The following is an 18,607-nucleotide window of genomic DNA, read 5'->3' on the forward strand; positions in this document are numbered from 1 at the left end:
CTGGGATCTCTAAGGAATGGAGAGAAAGGGGATGCTTATTCTTAGCATTTCGTTTTTCTCTCCTTCGTTTTTTTTAAGATTTATTTTTTTTGACAGAGTGACACACAGAGAGACAGAGAGAGTGATCTTCCATTCACTGGTTCACTCCCCCAGGATGGTTGCAGTGGCCAGGGCTGGGCCGGGCTGGGCCACACTGAAGCCAGGGGCCCGGAGCTCCATACCATGTGGGTACAGAGATGCAGGGGACACCTCTTTGAGGAATCCTGGACTTCTCAAACCAGCCAGGCAAGCCATCTCCAAGTGCAGCTGCCTCCCACCTGCCCTCCCAGGATTGCAACTGGCAAATGCTGGTTGCTATGGATACAGGCAACTGAGGCTCCCGTGGGGCAGTGGCGTGGGAGGAGGCAGGCTGTTTGTGGTCGTGGTGTAGGTCCTGGTTCCCTGTGATCCTGCTCAAAGTGGGGACAGAGACCAGCCCTGGCTGAGCAGCTGCCTGGGCCCCAGGGACCCCACAGTTTTGTGAGGCCCCCATGGGGGAGGGGTGTGCACCTGAGGTCCGCCACAGCCCTGCTGAGCCACAGCGGGAGGGCACATTCAAGGGAGGGACACCTGTCCATGGTAGCCGACGTGTGGCTCATTCTGCTTTTGGTTGGGTTTTGGAGCCTGCCAGAGTTGATGCCAGTAGTTGTCCAGCCACAAGAGCTGCTTCTGGGTTGGAGGCACCACTGTGTAGCTTCCTATGCATGGCGCCCATAGCAGAGGGCTGCTATCAACAGGCACAAGACGAGGTCCGTGCTGTCAGGGAGCTCCCGTGGGAGGAGAGATACTCCCTCCTGCCATGAGCTCCCTGTCTGATGGGATACTCAGAGCTCCCTGTGCTGGGTAGACGCAGAGAAGGAAAACCGGCCCCTTCCTTGTTTGCGTCCCCAAACGTCAGTCAGGTTGCTGCACCTTCTCCTAGGCCCTCCCGTGCACTTCCCTACCAAATCCAGTCTCAGGAAGAGTCCTTAGCAAGTCTTAGCGAGACATGTAGACCCTGCACCGCGGTACCCGCCCACCCTATCCACCACCCCCAGTGATGTCTGATGCCTCTGGCCTGCTGGGTGGCTTTAGCCAGAACCCCTGTGCCCTGGCGTTTCCGCCATCCGCAGTCCCCCTGTGTGACCCCAGCCCGCTGCTTGGCCGTGCACTGCCCTTTGCCTGCGCTGTGTTCCAGCAGAGCCGGGTCTGTCTCTCCACTGCTCTGGCCGTGGTTCTGAGTGACGCCTGCCTGTGTCCTGTGCCTGACCAGGTGCCACTGGGTCACCGTCTTCTCTAGCACTGCAGGTCCCAGCTGCCTCCGTTCTTGCTTCCTGTGGCGTCACTCCTTGTGACGTGGCCCTCCCCACCTGTCTGTCACCGCTGTTTCTCTTCCCCCGCTCTGCCCTCTGGTCCCTGGGCTTTGCCTCAGTGTCCAGCCGCCCCCGGCCTTGGGACCTTTCCTTGCTGATCCGTCTACCTGGGACCATTTCCCGCTCCCTCCCAGCTCCCTCCTCCACTTCCTTTCATTCCAGTCCGCTTGGAAGTCATTTCCAGCCACCCTGTCTAAAAGCAGCTCCCCCTCCCCTCCTCCCCTGCCTCTGTCCCTGTTTTGTGTCTCTCCGAGGTCCCTCCTGCGACCTGCACTTGCACGAGTGCTTCATTTACGATTTCACTGCCTGTGTCCCCCCCCAGGAGGTAAGATCTGGGGCTGCTGGGACAGTGTCTTGGTTGCCCTGAGCCCCTTTGCCAAGGGCATGGCCTGCGCACGGGAGGCACTCAGTAAATATTTGATGAGTGAGTGGCAGACGGGTTCAGTGCTTCTCCCTGGATTCTGGGAGAGTGTTTACAACATGCTTCTCTCTATGTTCCCAGTTATAAGACAAAACACCTGCTTTCAGTTCTCATTTGCAAGTGAAAGAATGTTTTTCTTAAGACAGTGTCTCTCACACAGCACGTCCGAAGCCTGGGGGTTCTTGGATACACACGGGAGTTTGGGAGACGTCCATACATTTGTCAAAGCGGGAGGTATTAGAAGTGGTCTCCTGAGGGCATTTTGGAATAGAAGGAAGGGCTGGGTCTTTTTTTTTTTTTTTTTTTTTTTTAATTTGAAAGCCAGAGTTACAAAGAAAGAGATCAGGATCTTCCATCTGCTGATTCACTCCCCAGATGGCCGCATCGGCCAGGGCTGGGCCAGACCAGAGCCAGGATATTCTTCCAGGTTTCCCACATGGGTCCAGGGGTCCAGGGACTTGGGTCATCTTCCTCTGCTTTCCCAGGTGCTCCAGCAGGGCTGGATCACAGTGGAGCAGCAGGATTGGAACCGGTGCCTGTGTGGGATGCTGGTGCTGCAGGCGGCTTTACCTGCTCTTTGCCACAGTGCTGACCCCAGGGCGGGGTCTTACCAAAAATGCTGGGCGTCCTGCATTTGGGGCTGGGGGCCTGGTTTGTGAAGATGCTAAGAAGCCACAGGGGCCAGCCCTGAAGGCCCACGGTGGGTGTCTGGCTGAAAGGGGTGTGAGCTCGGGTAGGGCAAAGGGAAGCGGCTCTGTCCGCCTCCAAAGTCTGAAACGGCGATGGCTACGCCAGGCTGGGATTGTGCTGGCGTGGTGACCTCTGCTTCCCGGCCCCTTCCCTGTCCCTTCTGTCTCTTTGAAGTCGTGTTGGCATGATGGCCCCTCCAGGGAGCCCCGGCCCCATCCTGTGGCCTGTGCAGCTGGGGCACGCAGCGTGTGCGCACGGGAGTCAACTGGCAGGTGGAAGATGACCCAGCCCTAGGGAGGGTGCCCCCCCAGCTCACCAGCTTGCAGGCCTTTGTTTAACTGGGGACTGGCCAGGCCAGAGGTCAGCATTTTCCTTGGAAGACTCTCAGCACTTGCCTGTGGCCGAGGGAGAGCAGGTCAGGTTCCCAGGGAGTGGGCCAGGGTGAGGTCCTATCTCCCCATCAGCTCTCCACTGTCTGTAGCCTGGCTGGTGCCAGCAGCCGGTGATTGGCAGGTCCCAGAGCTGCAGACGTGAGCAGCCAGGAGGCGTCATACAGGTTATGTGGTACGCTTCTTGTGAGGGGCCTGGGGCCCAGCGACTTACAGGGACAGCTGGGACCCCACCCTGGGCGTCCAGACACCTGGCTCCTTGTTCTTCCTGCTGTCTCCAGGTGGGGACACAAAGCCCAGGTGGGGACAGGAAGCCCAGGTGGGCTATGAGAGATGGGCGGCAGTGCCCAGCGCCTCTGTTTCCTCCTCTGCATCTCACTGGGGATCACTGAGGTCTGGTTTGGGAGGTTAAAATAAATGCATCTGGCTCTTCGCTGCGTTGACAGTCACGCACCCTGGACTTGTGGCTAAGGTGCGGCATCCTCACCCTGTCAGGCCCTTGGAGGTGCTGGTGGCCCTGGACTTCAGGCAGGACTGCGTGTCAGAGTGGCCTGGACTACAGACGAGCCACCCACAGATCCTGCCCTGTCCTGTCTGCCAGCTTCCTTCCCCACGTCCTCCTCGCTCTCCAAGGGCTGGTGACCTCCGTGATGGTCCTTACGGTCACCCCCAGGGTTGGGGGCATCCACTCCCTGTGCCCTGGTCCCCTCAGGAGGTTAGGAAGAGAGGCCCACGGAACTGGGCTGGAGGAGGGAATTCCTGAAGTAGAAGAGAGGTCAAGGGCTGTGTTCTGACTCTTCAGCATGGGAGCCAGTGATGTCCAAGCATTAAAAACTCTGCTTTGGGCCTGGCGTTGTGGTACAGCCGAGTAAGCTGCTGCCTGCGACACTGGCGTCCCATATGGATGCTTGTTTGAGTCCTGGCTGCTCCACTTCTGATCCAGCTCCCTGTTAATGGCCTGGGGAAGGCAGCAGAAGATGGCCCAAGTGCTTGGGCCCCTGCACCCACGTGGGAGACCTGGAAGAAGCTCCTGCTTCAGCCTGGCCCAGCCCTGGCTGTTGTAGCCATTTGTGGAGTGAACCAGTGATGGAAGATCTCTCTCTCTCTCTGTCTCTCTCTGTCTCTCTCTGTCGCCACCCCCCCACCCCACCCCAGCCCCGTAACTGCCTTTCAAATAAATCTTTTTTAAAAAGGCTTTTGGGGTCCTGGAGGTCTGGATTTGCACTTAAGACCCGCCCCTTAACCTTTTTTTTTTTTTTTTAAAGATTTATTATTTGAAAGGCAAAAGCAGAGAGAGAGAGAGGGAGAGGTCTTCCATCGGCTGGTTCACTCCCCACATGGCCCTAACAGCAGGAGCTGGGCTGATCTAAAGCCAGGAGCCAGGAGCTTGGGCCATCTTCCACTGCTTTCCCAGGCCATAGCAGAGAGCTGGATCAGAAGTGGAGCAGCTGGGACTCAAACTGGCACCCATATGGGATGCTGGCACCCACATGGGATGCCGGCACTGCAGGCGGTGGCCTTACCTGCTATGCCACAGCGCTGGCCCCCGTCCCCTGTCCCCTTGACCTTGAGTTGGCTCCTTACCTAAGGTCTTTGAACCTCGGTTTGACAGGTGGAATCAGCAGCACCTCGCACCTAGTGAGTGCTCTTAGGAGGATTGGCTGAGATGATGGACGCAGCAGGTAGACACGGTGACGTGGTTGGTCATCGTCAGCACCGCTCAGGGGTGGCCGTGTGCCCACCGTTGCACGGGGTGTTAGGGAAGATAAAGTGGATCTCACACTTCCACCACTGAGCGCGAGGATTGACAGCAGGAGAGTGACCCAGGAGAGGGGAGAGCAGGAAACATCCATGGACCTAAACTTGAGCGATGTCTATCCCGCGGCTGCTGGGGCGAGACCGTGACACGAGGACGTTCGAGGTTGAGGAGCCGAGAGGGAGGGGTAGGAAAACCTTGGCGATATTCAACGTCACATTCCACGTCCGCTGTGTCTCCTCCCTCCCCTCACCCCAAAGCCAGCTCTCAGAACAACGCAGTGTGGAGCACGTGAGCGGGAAGGCACAGGCCCCTGGGCACCCCCTTCCCAGAGCCCCAGAAGTGTGCGCGGCCCCACGGAGAAGGAATCTCCCGTGCTCGCCGTGTCCCCTGCACTCCGTGGGATGCTAGGAATAGTTTCCAGCCCACCGTCGGAGAAAGAATTGACCAGGGCTGGTGCCAGAATGCGCAGGAAACTCAAAAGAGGCTTTTGTTTCTTGAAGAGCGCAGCTGGGAGCCTCGTCTTCTGACCTGACGTCACGGCCTGCCGCCCGGGGCCTGCCTTGCCCTGGTGCCGTCTCGCTGCCTGGCTCCAAGGCCATGGCCAGGACTCTCAGGGAAGCCCATTCCTGCTGCCTTGCCCGCGTTCCGGCACCCTAGACAGACTCTCCAACTCGCTGTGAGACGTGGGACATTTTCCGCCTCGCTCCAGGGCGAGTGCTGGTGTCCCAGGGGGATTCTGGGGTCCGAGTCTTGGCTGGCGAAGGCTGCTGCTTTCCTGGTGTGCGCGTGGCGGTGTGAGGCGTGTAGTCCTGCCGTTCTCTGGAACGCGTCTGAGCTGTGCCCTGCAGTGCACTCTTTGACTGTCCTCCGTGATAGGCAATCTGCTTCCTCTTAGAGGGAACTTGATTTCTGGAAGCTTCGTCATCAGGACAGCCAGTGTAGGAACGAGCTGAGTGAAGCCACTTTTAGCTCCGAACAAGGGGAGCTGATTTCATTCAGCGTCTAAACAGACTCAGTGTTGCTTCCAAATAAAATTTCACAAATGTTTTCAGCAAGAGCTGCATCCTTAGCACAACAGGTGTAGGCTGGTGAGACTTTTAAGGACAGCACACATTTGCATATATTAATTCTGAATAAAGAGGTAATTTGGGGGCAGGCATTGTGACACAGTGTGGTAAGCCCATATCGGAGTGCCAGTTTGAGTCCCAGCTGCTCCACTTCCAATCCAGCTTCCTGCTAATGGCCTGGGAAGGCAGAGAATGATGGCCCAGGTGCTGGAGTCCCTGCCACCCACCTAGGAGGCCGGGATGAGGTCTGAGTTTCTGACTTCAGACTGGCTCAGCCCTGGATGTTGTAGGCGCTGGAGGAGTGAACCAGTGCATGGAAGATCTCTCCCTGTCTCTCCTCTGTCACTCTGCCTTTCAAGTATATAAATCTTTTTTAAAAATTAGCTTGTTATTTTTTTTGGATATTTTTAAAGATTTATTTATTTGAAAGGCAGAGTTAGAAATCTTCCACCCACTGATTCACTCTCCAAATGGCTACAGTGTCTGGAGCTGGGCCAGGACAAGGCCAGGAACCTGGAACTCCATCTAATTCTCCCATGTGGTGTAGGGGCCCTAGTATTTGGCCGTCTTCTGCTGCCTTCCCGGGCACATTAGCAGGAAGCTGGACCAGAAGTGGAGCAACCAGGACTCAGATTAGCATCCGAATGGGATGCCAGTCTCACCGGCAGTGGCTTAACACACTGCGCTGTAGCACCGGCCCCAAGATACTTGATAGTTCTATCTTACTTTTAAAATGTAATTGCCCTATTACTCCGATTCATTTGTTAATGCGTTTGTCTTGAGTGTTTCGGGCATCTGTGGCTTTTATTTTCTTAGAAGCATGGCTTACCCAGAACATCATTAGTTTGAAAACATGAAGTGTCTTCCTGTGGTTCCTAAGCCTGGCTCTGCTTGTTCAAACCCAGATTGTGGGCACACAGTTTCTGATTCAGTAAGTCTGGGGAGCCTCAATAATTTGCATTTTTAATTCATTTCTGGGAACCCCTGGGGTAGCTGGAAGGGACTCTGGCATCTCACGCAGTCCCCTCCACAGATCAGCAAGCCGAGGCCCAGGAAGGAGTGATTGTCTCGCCTGATGTTACATGGAGGCGAGTCACAAACCTGGAACCGGAACCCAGGGACTCCGTGTGCCCGTTCTAGGGCCTCAGAAACAGTCATTGTTTGGCTGGAGACCAGGTAGCGTGAGCGTGTCCTAAGATTTTTCAGGACTTCCTGAGTGAGTAATCTGATCTGTTGCATGTATTATCCCCTTTAGTACAACTGTGTCCTGAGTATTTTTTTTTTAAATTTATTTGACAGAGTTAGACAGTGAGAGAGAGAGAGAGAGACAGAGAGAAAGGTCTTCCTTTGGTTGGTTCACCCCCCCAGATGGCCGCCACAGCCGGCGCTGCGCCAATCTGAAGCCAGAAGCCAGGTGCTTCCTCCTGGTCTCCCATGCAGGTGCAGAGCCCAAGCACTTGGGCCATCCTCCACTGCCTTCCCGGGCCACAGCAGAGAGCTGGACTGGAAGAGGAGCAGCCGGGACTAGAACCCAGCGCCCACATGGGATGCTGGTGCTGCAGGCAGAGGATTAACCAAGTGAGCCAAGACGCTGGCCCCAGTCATGAGTTTTATTTCACCATAGGAAGAGTTCGTGTTTGCTTTTTGTGTGTGTATATATATATATATATATAATCACTATATATATGTGTGTGTGTGTGTGTATATATATATATATATATATATTTTTTTTTTTAAAGGCAGAGTTACAGAGAGAGGGAGATACAGAGGATCTCCTGTCTGCTGGTTCGCTCCCCAAATGGCCACAACAGCCAGGACTGGGCCAGGCCAGAGCCAGGAGCTTCTTGTAGCCCTCCCATGTGCATGCTTGGAACAGTCTTCACTGCTTTCCCATTAGCAGGGAGCTGGATCAGAAGTGGATCAGCTGGGACTCGAGCCGGCACCCATAAGGGATGCCTGCTCTGCAGGCAGACTTTAGCCATTATACCACAGCGCCGGCCGCAGAATTCCTTCTTTATAAAGGCTCAGTGTGACCTTTGTGTGGACCACATTCTGCTCGTCCAGTCACCACTGATGGACACTTGGGTGGCTTCTCCCTTTTGGTGATGGCAAAGCATGCTGCTGTGGACGTGGGTGTGTGTACCTCTCCCAGTCCCTGCCCTCAGCCCTTTGCGATGTAGACCTGCACGTGGAATCGCTGGATCCTGTGGTCATTCTGTTTCACTTCTCAAGGCATCTGATTTGGTTTTCATCCTAGGCATTTGATGCTGGAAAGAGGCGGCCATGGTTAGCTGTGCAGTGAGTAAGCTGTGCAGTCCTTGGCTTTTCCCATCTGCTGCTACTGTTAGCAGAGGCGGGTGGGATAGGTTCAGACATGAGGCAGAGCAGTGGTGAGCAAGGTAACCAGGTTTAACGGGGGCAGGGCATCCATCAGAACAGACGGGCACCTCTCCAGACAGGATCTGGGAGAGAGGGTGCCTGGTTTACATTTAGGCTGGGATTTTTAAGGGAATGAATCTAGTGTTTCCTGCCATTTCTCCTTCACCCCCTGCCCCTTCTCCTGAGCAAAGGGTTTTTGTTTAGTTTTGTTTTTAAGATTTATTTATTTATTTATTTATTTATTTGAAAGGCCGAGTTACAGAGGGAGAGATAGAGATCTTCCATCCGCTGGTTCACTCCCCAAATGGTCACAACGGCCAGAGCTGGGCCGATCTGAAGCCAGGAGCCAGGAGCCAGGAGCTGCTTCTGGGTCTCCCACGTGGGTGCAGGGGCCAAGCACTTGGGCCATTTTCCACTGCTTTCCCAGGCCATTAGCAGGGAGCTGGATCAGAAGTGGAGCAGCTGGGCCTCGAACCAGTGCCTACATGGGATACCAGTGCTGCAGGCAGTGGCTTACCCACCATGCCACAGTGCTGGCCCCCAAAGGGTTAGTTGAGTGTGAATTAGGTGAAATTCTCCCAAGGTTTCACTACTCAGTGCTATCAGGACTGGAGAGCCCCCCTGGCTCAGGGCAGAGGGAGGTAAAGGTTTTATCACTCAGTGCTGTCAGGCCAGATAACCCATTTGGTGCTGAGGAGAGAGGATTCTCTGTGGGGAGCTTCCCTTGGGGCGAAGGCTGAGACCCCCTGTAAAGCCACCTGGGTCCAGGTAGGACCTTGTGGTGTAAAATCCTGGGCTGCTTCCCAGGTGAGCTTCTGCAGGTGCTGTTCTCCTTAGGTTCCTCTCTCACACACACGCTGGTTCCTGACTTACCTAACACTGTTGGCAGGTGGATCTGCTGCCCTGAGGTCTTGCAAGGAAGCACACCTGCTGTTCATGGGTTTTCTGTCTTCTACCCCTTGGCTCCCTCTGTCTTCCCTGTCACCAGTCTCCATTCACAGTTGTCTCCCTCTTGGCCTTTCGGCCTAGATCTCTGGATGTTCCTGTCCACCAAATCCGGCCAGCCCCCAGGCACTCCCACCGCAGAACCAAGTAAAGTCTGGAACCGGTGGGCCTGTCCCCCTTCCACCTGTCGAGGACACGATTGTGGTCAGCTGAGTTGGAAGGTGGCAGAGACCCAAGGACTTGAGTCACCATCTGCTGTCTCCCAGGGTGTGCTTTAGCAGGAAGCTGGATCGGAAGCGAGGTAGCCAGGCCTTGAACTTGGACTCTGCAATGGGTTGTGGACATCCTCTTAACCCACTGCACCACCACACCTGCCTTGCTCTGGGTTTTTGGAAACCTGGCCCCTATCTAAGTTCAGGTTGATTGTGGGCCCTTAGCACAAGTGACTCCATTCTGGTGTGGTCTAAGACAGTGCCCCCTCCCAAACTTTGTTAGCAATCACACCTTCAGTTCTCTAGCTGGCATGGGATTGTTAGGTGGGAGGCAGTGTGCCAGGTCGGGGGCAAGACCTCCCATGCAGTAGAAGAAATACACACAGAATTAATGAGTGAGTATGACAAGAGGGTGAGAATGACGTCGGGTGGGGTGCCAGTGCCAGGCATTTTGCAAGAAAGCAACAACCAATTAGGCAGACTGGTTTTCCCCACAACCCAGTAATTACTGGGGCTGTGCGGCCTCCAGGGAATCTTGTGTGCCTAGAATTAGAGGGGGAAGTCGGGAGCCCCGTGCCTTCTGCTTCCGACTGCGTGCCAGCCTGCGGGTGTGGATCCTGGGGGATCTAGGGCAGTGACCCAGCGTCAGTGGAGTGCGGGGGCTGACGGGCAAGGAGGACCATGCTCTGGACTTGGCCACGCGTGGTTCCAGCCACGTCTGCAAAAATCCAAGCGACTTTTCAGCTGACTCCAGGGGATGTCGGGAAATTCTGAAACCAAAGCTGTTTGGGATTTTTTTTTTTTTTTTTTGAGTCAAAGGAAAATCAGACTACACAGCATTCTCTTCCTGGGTGAAGTACAGAATCTCTTTCTTTCTTTCTTTCTTTCTTTCTTTCTTTCTTTCTTTCTTTCTTTCTTTCTTTCTCTTCCTTCCTTCCTTCCTTCCTTCCTTCCTTCCCCTTCCTTCCCCTTCCTTCCCCTTCCTTCCTTCCTTCCTTCCTTCCTTCCTTCCTTCCTTCCTTCCTTCCTTCCTTTCACAGGCAGAGTGGACAGTGAGAAAGAGAGACAGAGAGAAAGGTCTTCCTTTGCTGTTGGTTCACCTCCCAATGGCCGCTGTGGCCAGCGCACTATGCTGATCCGAAGGCAGGAGCCAGGTGCTTCTCCTGGTCTCCCAGGAGGGTTCAGGGCCCAAGCACTTGGGCCATCTTCCACTGCACTCCCTGGCCACAGCAGAGAGCTGGACTGGAAGAGGAGCAACCGGGACAGGATCTGGCGCCCCGACCAGGACTAGAACCCGGTGTGCCGGCACCGCAGGCAGAGGATTAGCCTGGTGAGCCACTGCGCCAGCCAAAGTACAAAATCTTTCTATCAATGATGGTTGATGGTAGCCACCAAGCGCAGACCTCTCAGGAGGCTGTATCAGCCTCCCTCGTCTCCCCCTGCCAGGGTGCAGGTAACTGAGCAGCGGGGTGGATGAAGCAGCATGGTGCCCATCACCGGCGACACCGTGGCCTAGCCCGGCGTCCATTTTCCAGGTCAACCACGAGGAGAAGCGAGGCAGACGTGGTGGCTCATTCCCGGCATCCTCCCCGGCTCACGGCAGCACCGGGATCTGTGCGTCAGCAGATGCGCCTGCCTCCCTGGGCAGAGCTCTGTGGCTCTCAGCTCTCTGGCCCACGTCCTCCCCACGCAGAAGTCTTCTCAGATCCGAGAAGCAGATCCCGCCTGCTCTTCTTCCAGGCCGCTTTCCCCGGAGGCGGGCGGTCCAGACGTCCGCCCCCAGCGTGGCTCCCCCTCGCCGCCTTTCCCCAGCTTGGACTGGAGCGGCTCAGAGTGTCCAGACCCTAGAAACAACCGGGGAAGACGAAGGCACTGGGTCCCTGGGTGGTGCCTGGGGATGTGTACCCGGTGGCTGGGAACTGTCACCAGGTCTTCTGAGTAGACTGCTGGATCTGCTGACGTCAATGCGTGCTGCTGCTGGCAGCCAGGTCCCGCCTTCTCTCCGCATTGTGCTCTCGCCTAGAAGGGTGAACTCCACTCCAGCAGCTGGCTTCCCTTTCCCTCTGCTCTGTACTTAAAAATGAGAGTGTGGTTTTCTCCCAAGCCTCCAGTGGTCATTGGAGGAGAGGAGCAAGGGCTCTGTGGGCCTCCCTGTCCCTGCAAGCGGCCCTACGCCTCTGCTTAGGGTGAGGCAAGGGCACCGGCCAGTAGGGTGACCTGCCTTGTGCAGGACTCGGGGTTTGAGTCCCCGGGACAGAGGCTGTGAGCCGCCTCCTTGCCGTGCGTCCCTTGCCACCCATTCATTCAGGAAGTTTGCCGAGCGTGGCTTGTGCGGGGAGCGGCCGCGGCCAGGGCTGCCTGTGTGACAGCTGCCGTGTCAGAGCGAGTTTCAAGGGAACCAGACTGTGCTTCGTGAAAACCCAGGCAGCAACGCAAGGCAAGCCGGAGAGCACCAGCCCCGTTGTTGAGAAAGATATTTATTTATTGGAAAGGCAGAGTGACACAGAGGCAGAGAGATCTGCCAGTTCACGCCCCAAATGGCCTCAACAGCAGTCTGCCTCTGCTCCCGTTTTGGCGCTGGTTCAAGTCCCGGGTGCTCCACTTCCAATCCAGCTCCCTGCTAATGTGTCTGGGGAAGCATCGGAAGATGACCCAAGTGCCTGGGCCCTGCAAGAAGCTCCTGGCTCCTCCTGGCATTGCACAGGCCCCGCTCCAAGCCATTGCGGCCGTCTTCAGAGTGAACCAGTGGATAAAAGAGTGCTCTCTCTCTCTGTCTCTCTGTAACTCTGCCTTTATATAAATAAATCTTTAAAATTAGTAAGTAATGGGCTGGCACTGTGGCTTACTTGGTTAATCCTCCACCTGTGATGCCGGCATCCCATATGGGCGCCAGGTTCTAGTGCCGGTTGATCCTCTTCCAGGCCAGCTCTCTGCTGTGGCCCGGGAGGGCAGTGGAGGATGGCCCAGGTTGTTGGGCCCTGCATCCGCATGGGAGACCCGGAAGAAGCACCTGGCTCCTGGCTTTGGATCGTGCAGCGCTGGCTGTGGCGGCCACTTGGGGGGTGAACCAATGGAAAAGGAAGACCTTTTCTCTCTGTCTCTCTCTCTCACTGTCTAACTCTGCCTGTCAAAAAAAAAAAAAAAAAAAAGTAAGTAACAGAAATGTGGGGAATAAAAACAGAGGCTTTGAGGAGGACCAAGAAATGACCAGCAGCGGGGCCGTAATCACGAGGGAGACGGAAGAGAAGCCGCAGTGGGCCGAGCGTGTCCGTTGTCTCACCCCCAGGGGCTTGGCACGTTCACGGCAGGCAGCTCGCGCTTGTTGAGTTAGCCCTGCGCTGCGTGGGGCTGAATGGATAGTGCCGCTTCCTGAGCTGCTCTTGCTGTTCCGGGCCTTCCTCCGCTGTGTCTGGCCTCCCTCCCCCTCCCTCCCGTCCACTAAGTCCTGCTTGCAGCAGGAATTGTTGCGCAATGAAACATTTCAGGGTCTTCATGAAAGCCAGTCCAGGTTCCCTCACCAATTCCCGTTGTCCCGCCCTCAGATGCCCACAGAATGCCCAGACGACAGACCTTGGGCCAGAAGTCAGGAGGCGCCGCTTGTCCCCACTGGTCTGGCGGTCCGTGGTTTCGGGTCTGGGGCCTGAGAAGGGCCGGTGCTCTTTTTGTTTTCCCATGTTGGTGTCTTTAACTTGTCAGCTCTCAGATGCCACATTTGTCACCCAGAGTAACACACAGCTGCCATAGTCCGCAAATCATGTCCTAAATAGTTGCCTCTGATGCAGCATTTTTTTTTAAAGATGTATTTATTTATTTGGAAGGCAGAGTTACAGAGAGAGAGAGAGAGAGAGAGAGAGAGAGATCCGCTGGTTTACTCTTCAAATAGCCACAACAGCCGGAGCTGTGCCTGTCTGAGCCAGGAGCTTCTTCCGGTTCTCCCACGCAGGTGCAGGGGCCCAAGGACCTGGGCCAATTTCTACTGCTTTCCCAGGCCATAGCAGAGAGCTGGATTGGAAGTGGAGCACCTGGGACTTGAACCGGCACCCATATGGGATGCTGATGCTGCAGGCAGCAGCTTTACCCACTACGCCACAGCACTGGTCCCTGATGCATCATTTTTAAAAATTATTTTTACTTATTGAAAGGCAGAGGGACAGAGAAAGATCTCCTATCTGCTGGTTCATTTCTCAGATGCCTGTAGTGGCTTGGGCTGGGCCAGGCCAGAGCTGGTCAGGGCTCCCGTGTTGGTGGCAGGGACTCAACCATTTGAGCCGTCACTTGTGGCCCCCAGGATGCGTGGTATCAGGAAGCTGGTGTTGGGACTGAAACCCAGATACTCCGATATGGGATGCAGGCGTTCCGCACGGATCGTCACCACTGAGCCCAGAGCCCACCACACCTCTGCTGAACCTCTGTTAGAGACGAGCGTCTTCGTCAGAAGTGTCCCTGGCTGTCTTCTGACTTGGCCATGCGACCACCCCTAAGCCCACAGTGAGCAGACAGCCCCGGTGCCGCCGCCATGTTGGGCTCAGCTGTGTCAGGCCTCATCTCTCGATGCTGGGGCTCGTGCCACCTTCCATGAGCATGGTATCATGAGAAAATCAGTGGAGTTGGATAGACTGCAGAGAAGGAAGGGAATGGCCCCTGTGTCTCCCACGGCCACTGGGGAGCCGGTGGCCTTGGAAGTCAGGTTTGTCTTCCATTCGACACTGATTGAGTGCTTACTGTATTTCAAGAGTAGTTCCTTCCCCACAGACATAGATAGCAGCTCCATTTTTTAAAGATTTTATTTATTTATTTGACAGGTAGAGTTACAGACAGTGAGAAGGAGAGACAGAAAAAAAGGTCTTCCTTCCGTTGGTTCACTCCCCAACTGGCTGTAATGGCCGGAGCTGCGCCGATCTGAAGCCAGGAGCCAGGAGCTTCTTCCCGGTCTCCCACGGGGGTGCAGGGGCCCAAGCACTTGGGCCATCTTTTACTGCTTTCCCAGGCCACAGCAGAAAGTGATAACAGCTCCATTTTCAAATCAGAACCAGTCTCCGCCTTGTTCTGGCCTGTGTTTTCCTTGAGATTCTTTCCAGCTTGGGGTACTGAACCCACCCTCTGTGGTCCAGTCCCCTAACCCTGACTTGGGAAACCCCGTCTCCCCTTCGTCCTGGTTCTGTTTGTCGTGGGGGCTGCCCCTTGCCTCTGCGCTTCTGGTCTCCCCTTCAGCTCCCCTTTAAAAACACAAGGGAACTTCAGACAGTTTGTAGAAAATGGAATGAAAAGATAAGTTTATTTGGGTATAAAATAATTTTTGAAATCTGTGTGTGTGTCTTTGGCCATGCATTCTCCTTCCTGTCTTTTAACACTTTCCCTTTGTTGCCGTTGGTCAGAGTCAGGGTCAGGGTCAGGGTCACCCCACGCTTGTGGCCTGAGCTCCTTCTTCCTGCACCGCTCACTGTCCTAGGCCTCGTGCCTCGCACGACTCCGTTCTCAGGAGCCACCTGCCTGTGCTGCCAGCTTGGACCCAGCTCCCGTCTCAGAGAGCACCTTTGCGTCCCCACTGCCTGTTACCCGAGGTCTAGCCTGACAGGCGATGTCCAGCATCCTAATACCAGCATTGCCTCGGGGTGGGGGGGGGACGTGGGGAGCGTGTCCAGGGCTTCCTCAGCTTTGCCTGTGTTGGGGTGAGTCCTTTTTTTTTTTTTTTTTTTTTTTTTTTTTGACAGGCAGAGTGGACAGTGAGAGAGAGAGAGAGAGAAAGGTCTTCCTTTGCCATTGGTTCACCCTCCAATGGCTGTCACGGCTGGTGCGCCGCGGCTGGCGCACTGCACTGATCCGAAGTCAGGAGCCAGGTGCTTATCCTGGTCTCCCATGGGGTGCAGGGCCCAAGCACCTGGGCCATCCTCCACTGCACTCCCAGGCCACAGCAGAGAGCTGACCTGGATGGAAGAGGGGCAACCAGGACAGAATCCAGCACCCCAACTGGGACTAGAACCCGGTGTGCTGGCGCCGCAGGCGGAGGATTAGCCTAGTGAGCTGCAGCGCTGGCCTGGGTGAGTCCTTGATCGTGAGAGCGTACTGCAGAGTTGTGGGACCTGCAGCCTGGCGCTCCCAGCTTCCCCTGGTCTTTCCAGGTGCCCTCCCACTGTGCCTGGGTGCTGGTGTCCCCTTCACCCAAGACCAGCCTGCAGTGGGGACGCAAACCCAGGAGCAGGGAAGCTGTGCCTTTGCCTCCTGGCTTGCCTGACTTCTGCCCCCTCCCCCGACTTTCAAGACCTTGCCCTACTGCCCCCACCCCACCTTGGCCAGCCCCCAGCCCTCCCCGGGAGCCTGGCACAGCCTTCCTGCTCGGGGCTCCTGCTGCCCTTCGCTGTTGCCCATCGGGTTCTGGCCCCCAGCACGCCCGCCCTCTGGTCCTGTGTGATAGAGGCCCTGCTCCTCCACTCTCCCTGCCTTTGCCTGGCCAAACCCTGCTGCTCACCGAGGACACTGAACGTGGCTGGAGTGACGGCGACAGTTGTCACAGCGTTCCTCACCGGGTCCTTGTTTCGTCAGTACTCACACCCCCACATTTGAATTTGCGCCTGGGTGTTTGCAGCCCCTTGGCTGTGGGCAACTCCTCGGACCCCACGGTCACCTCTGTCCGTGGACACACACATCTTCAGTCTTGGGGATATCTGCGGGTTTCTGCTTCCTCCCTACCCTGCAGGAGGCTGCCAGTGAAAGGCACTGGCTCTGCCAGGAGGATGGGTTCTCTGGCAGCAGGCGTGTCTCTTGGTTTCCTTGGGATAACCTTGTTTAGGAGATTCTGAGCTGCAAACAGCTCTGCCCGCTCTGTGGCCGGGCAGGGACAGCACGGGGCAGGCCAGTTGGACATTATGGGGTTGGGGCGGTCAGAAGCGCTGAGTCGGCGGAGGGGGCGCCTTGCAGCCCCCGCATGGCTGCTGCTCGTCGGGTTTAGTACTTGTGATTGGAGCAGCATTTAGGCTGGCATTTAGATGGGTCTAGAATGTGAATTCTTGCAGGGGAGGCAGCCAGCACAATCCTGCTTTGTTCCCATTCTTTGAGGACTAAGGAAATAATTCTTAAAACAATCACCCTCCTCCCCGGGCCGGCACTTGTTTGTTTGCTCCGAGGTCGGCTGGGTAACCCTTTGGTCTCTGTTATTTGTGTTTGAGCCCTGTGGCCCGGGACCCAGACAGGGATTATAGAAGGGAGGTTCGCGTTGGGACGCAAGGCGGGTGGTGGTGGGCTCACTGAGCCGTTCTTCCTCCGTTGTGCGCTCATGAGGGGCCATGGGCCGCGGTCTCCTTCATTCTTCTCCCTTAGTCACCCATTCAACAGATGCTTTCCAGGCCGTGGTTTTGTGTCTGGGATCATTCTCGGGGCTGTTGGGGATGTAAAAGAAGACATGGTTCTTGCCGCAGGAAGCCACAAAGTATACTTTTTAAAAAAAAAGATTTTACTTGAAAATCAGAATTACAGAGAGGGAGCGGCAGAGAGAGAGAGAGAGAGAGAGAGAGGTCTTCCATCTGCTGGTTCACTCCCCGAGTGGCCACAACAGCCAGGGCTGAGCCAGGCCAAAACCAGGAGCCAGGAGCTTCATCCTGGTCTCCCACGTGAGTACAGGGGCCCAAGGATTTGGGCCATCTTCCACTGCTTTCCCAGGAGCATTAATAGGGAGCCGGATCTGAAGTGGAGCAGCTGGGACTCGAACTGGTGCCCCTATGGGATCCTGGCACTGGAGGCGCCAGCTCCCAAAGCATCCTTTCATTACTAATGGCCGCCAACACCACTGATCGGTTCCCTTTTCCTGGGACCAGGCTGGACACATTATAGCCATTGTTCAGCTTAGTTGTCAAGCATCTTGACTGTTTCTCATCCAGGCCCCTGCTAGGGCTGAGGTGGGGTGAAGGGGAGGGGAGGCCTTGAGTCTGGCAGGAAAGATAACATTAAAGGAATAATTGTAAGTGTGCTGGGGCCACGCCACTCTTAAGGGTGCCTTTCCAACACCCTCAAATCACCGGGGGCCTGTTGGAAATGTAGGGGCCCAGCCAGATGTACTGAATGAGAACTTGCTGCATTTGAGCGGGGGCAGTGGGCGACTGATTTGTAGGCACTGAAGCCTGGGGAGCCCTGGGGAGCAGACTGGGATTGAGCTTGGTCGAGACTAAGGGATCAGGGAGGGCCTCTCCAAGGAAGCGACTTTTAACACTTTTAACACTGGCGGGTGGAGGATGGGGTGGAGTGAGTTCCAGGCAGTGGAGTGGCTGAGACGGCGAAGTCTGGAGTGATGGCAGACAAGAGGCATGGCTGGAGTTTGTAAAGCAGGGAGAGACTGTAGGTCCAGCGACGTGGAGAATGCATTGTAGAGGAATGGCATCCCCTGGGCTCAGCTGACTTAGTGGCCCAGGGTCGCACAGCTGCCAAGTCACTGGTAAACACACAAGTGCTGGAATTTACCTCTCATTCCAAAGCCTGTTGGCTAAATCACTTCCTTAAGATGACAAAATACACACACCGTATAATTTTTAATGCATTCCTATTACTTAGGACTGGAAGAATCTTATAATAAAATGGCTTGAATGAAACAGGATGATTAAATTTGGAATTAAATACTAAAACCCATGCACCAAGAGGAGCAGCCAGGACTGAAACTGGCACCCGTATGGGATGCTGGCATTGCAGGGGGCAGCTTTACCCGCTACACCACAGTGCTGGCCTCCAACTGCTGTCGTCCTTTCTGTCTCCAGGTAGGGAGAGGCAGGGAGGAGCGGAGACCCAGCACAACCTGTATCTGCCACCTCCCATTCCAGACGCACGAGGGCTGGACATGGGCCCCGTCTCCTCCCTGGAGATTCCCAGGTCCCATGCAGTTCTCCTGTTTCTAAGCAGAGTGACCCACGCAGGAGCAATGCAGGCCGCGCCCTGTGCTGGTGTTGGAGGGGGGGGGGTGTCACAGAGGAGACAGGAGCCCTGGGAATCTGAAGCTGTTGGAGGGTGTGGCCTCTGACCTTGCAGATCATCCAGTCTAAAGGACGGCAGAGGCACATCCCCCGTCCTGACGGAGCTGAGCGTGATGGGGGGGGGGGGGGGGGTGGGGCACGGCTTCCATTCCATCCCAGACAGTAGGGGAGAAACGGGCCTGCCCCAGGGAGCTCCTGGGCTGATGGGAAGGACAGGAAGCACAGACACAGAGAGTCACCAGGAGCACAAGTATTGAAGTTACCAGCTTTGATGGCTGTGCTGCTGCACTGACTCGGAAGATCACGGCTCGCTGCTTCCGCCTCTCCCGGCCCAGCAGCAAAGGCCGTGTGTTCCTTGCACCTGCCGAGTTAGAAGCCAGCAGACAGGGTGTCCCAGGTGAAT

General features: G+C 55.8%; 1 protein-coding gene across 22 annotated transcripts in view; it reads left to right on the forward strand.

The window, feature by feature from the left end:
• The window catches only part of NFASC (neurofascin), a 180,995-nt gene that overhangs the window by 51,352 nt on the left and 111,036 nt on the right, over nucleotides 1–18,607 (forward strand). The gene's annotated exons all lie outside the window — the stretch shown is intronic.

The sequence above is a fragment of the Oryctolagus cuniculus genome, chromosome 13 (assembly GCF_051225735.1).
Source record: "Oryctolagus cuniculus isolate XC-2025 breed Fujian yellow rabbit chromosome 13, ASM5122573v1, whole genome shotgun sequence".
Classification (NCBI taxonomy): Eukaryota; Metazoa; Chordata; class Mammalia; order Lagomorpha; family Leporidae; genus Oryctolagus; species Oryctolagus cuniculus.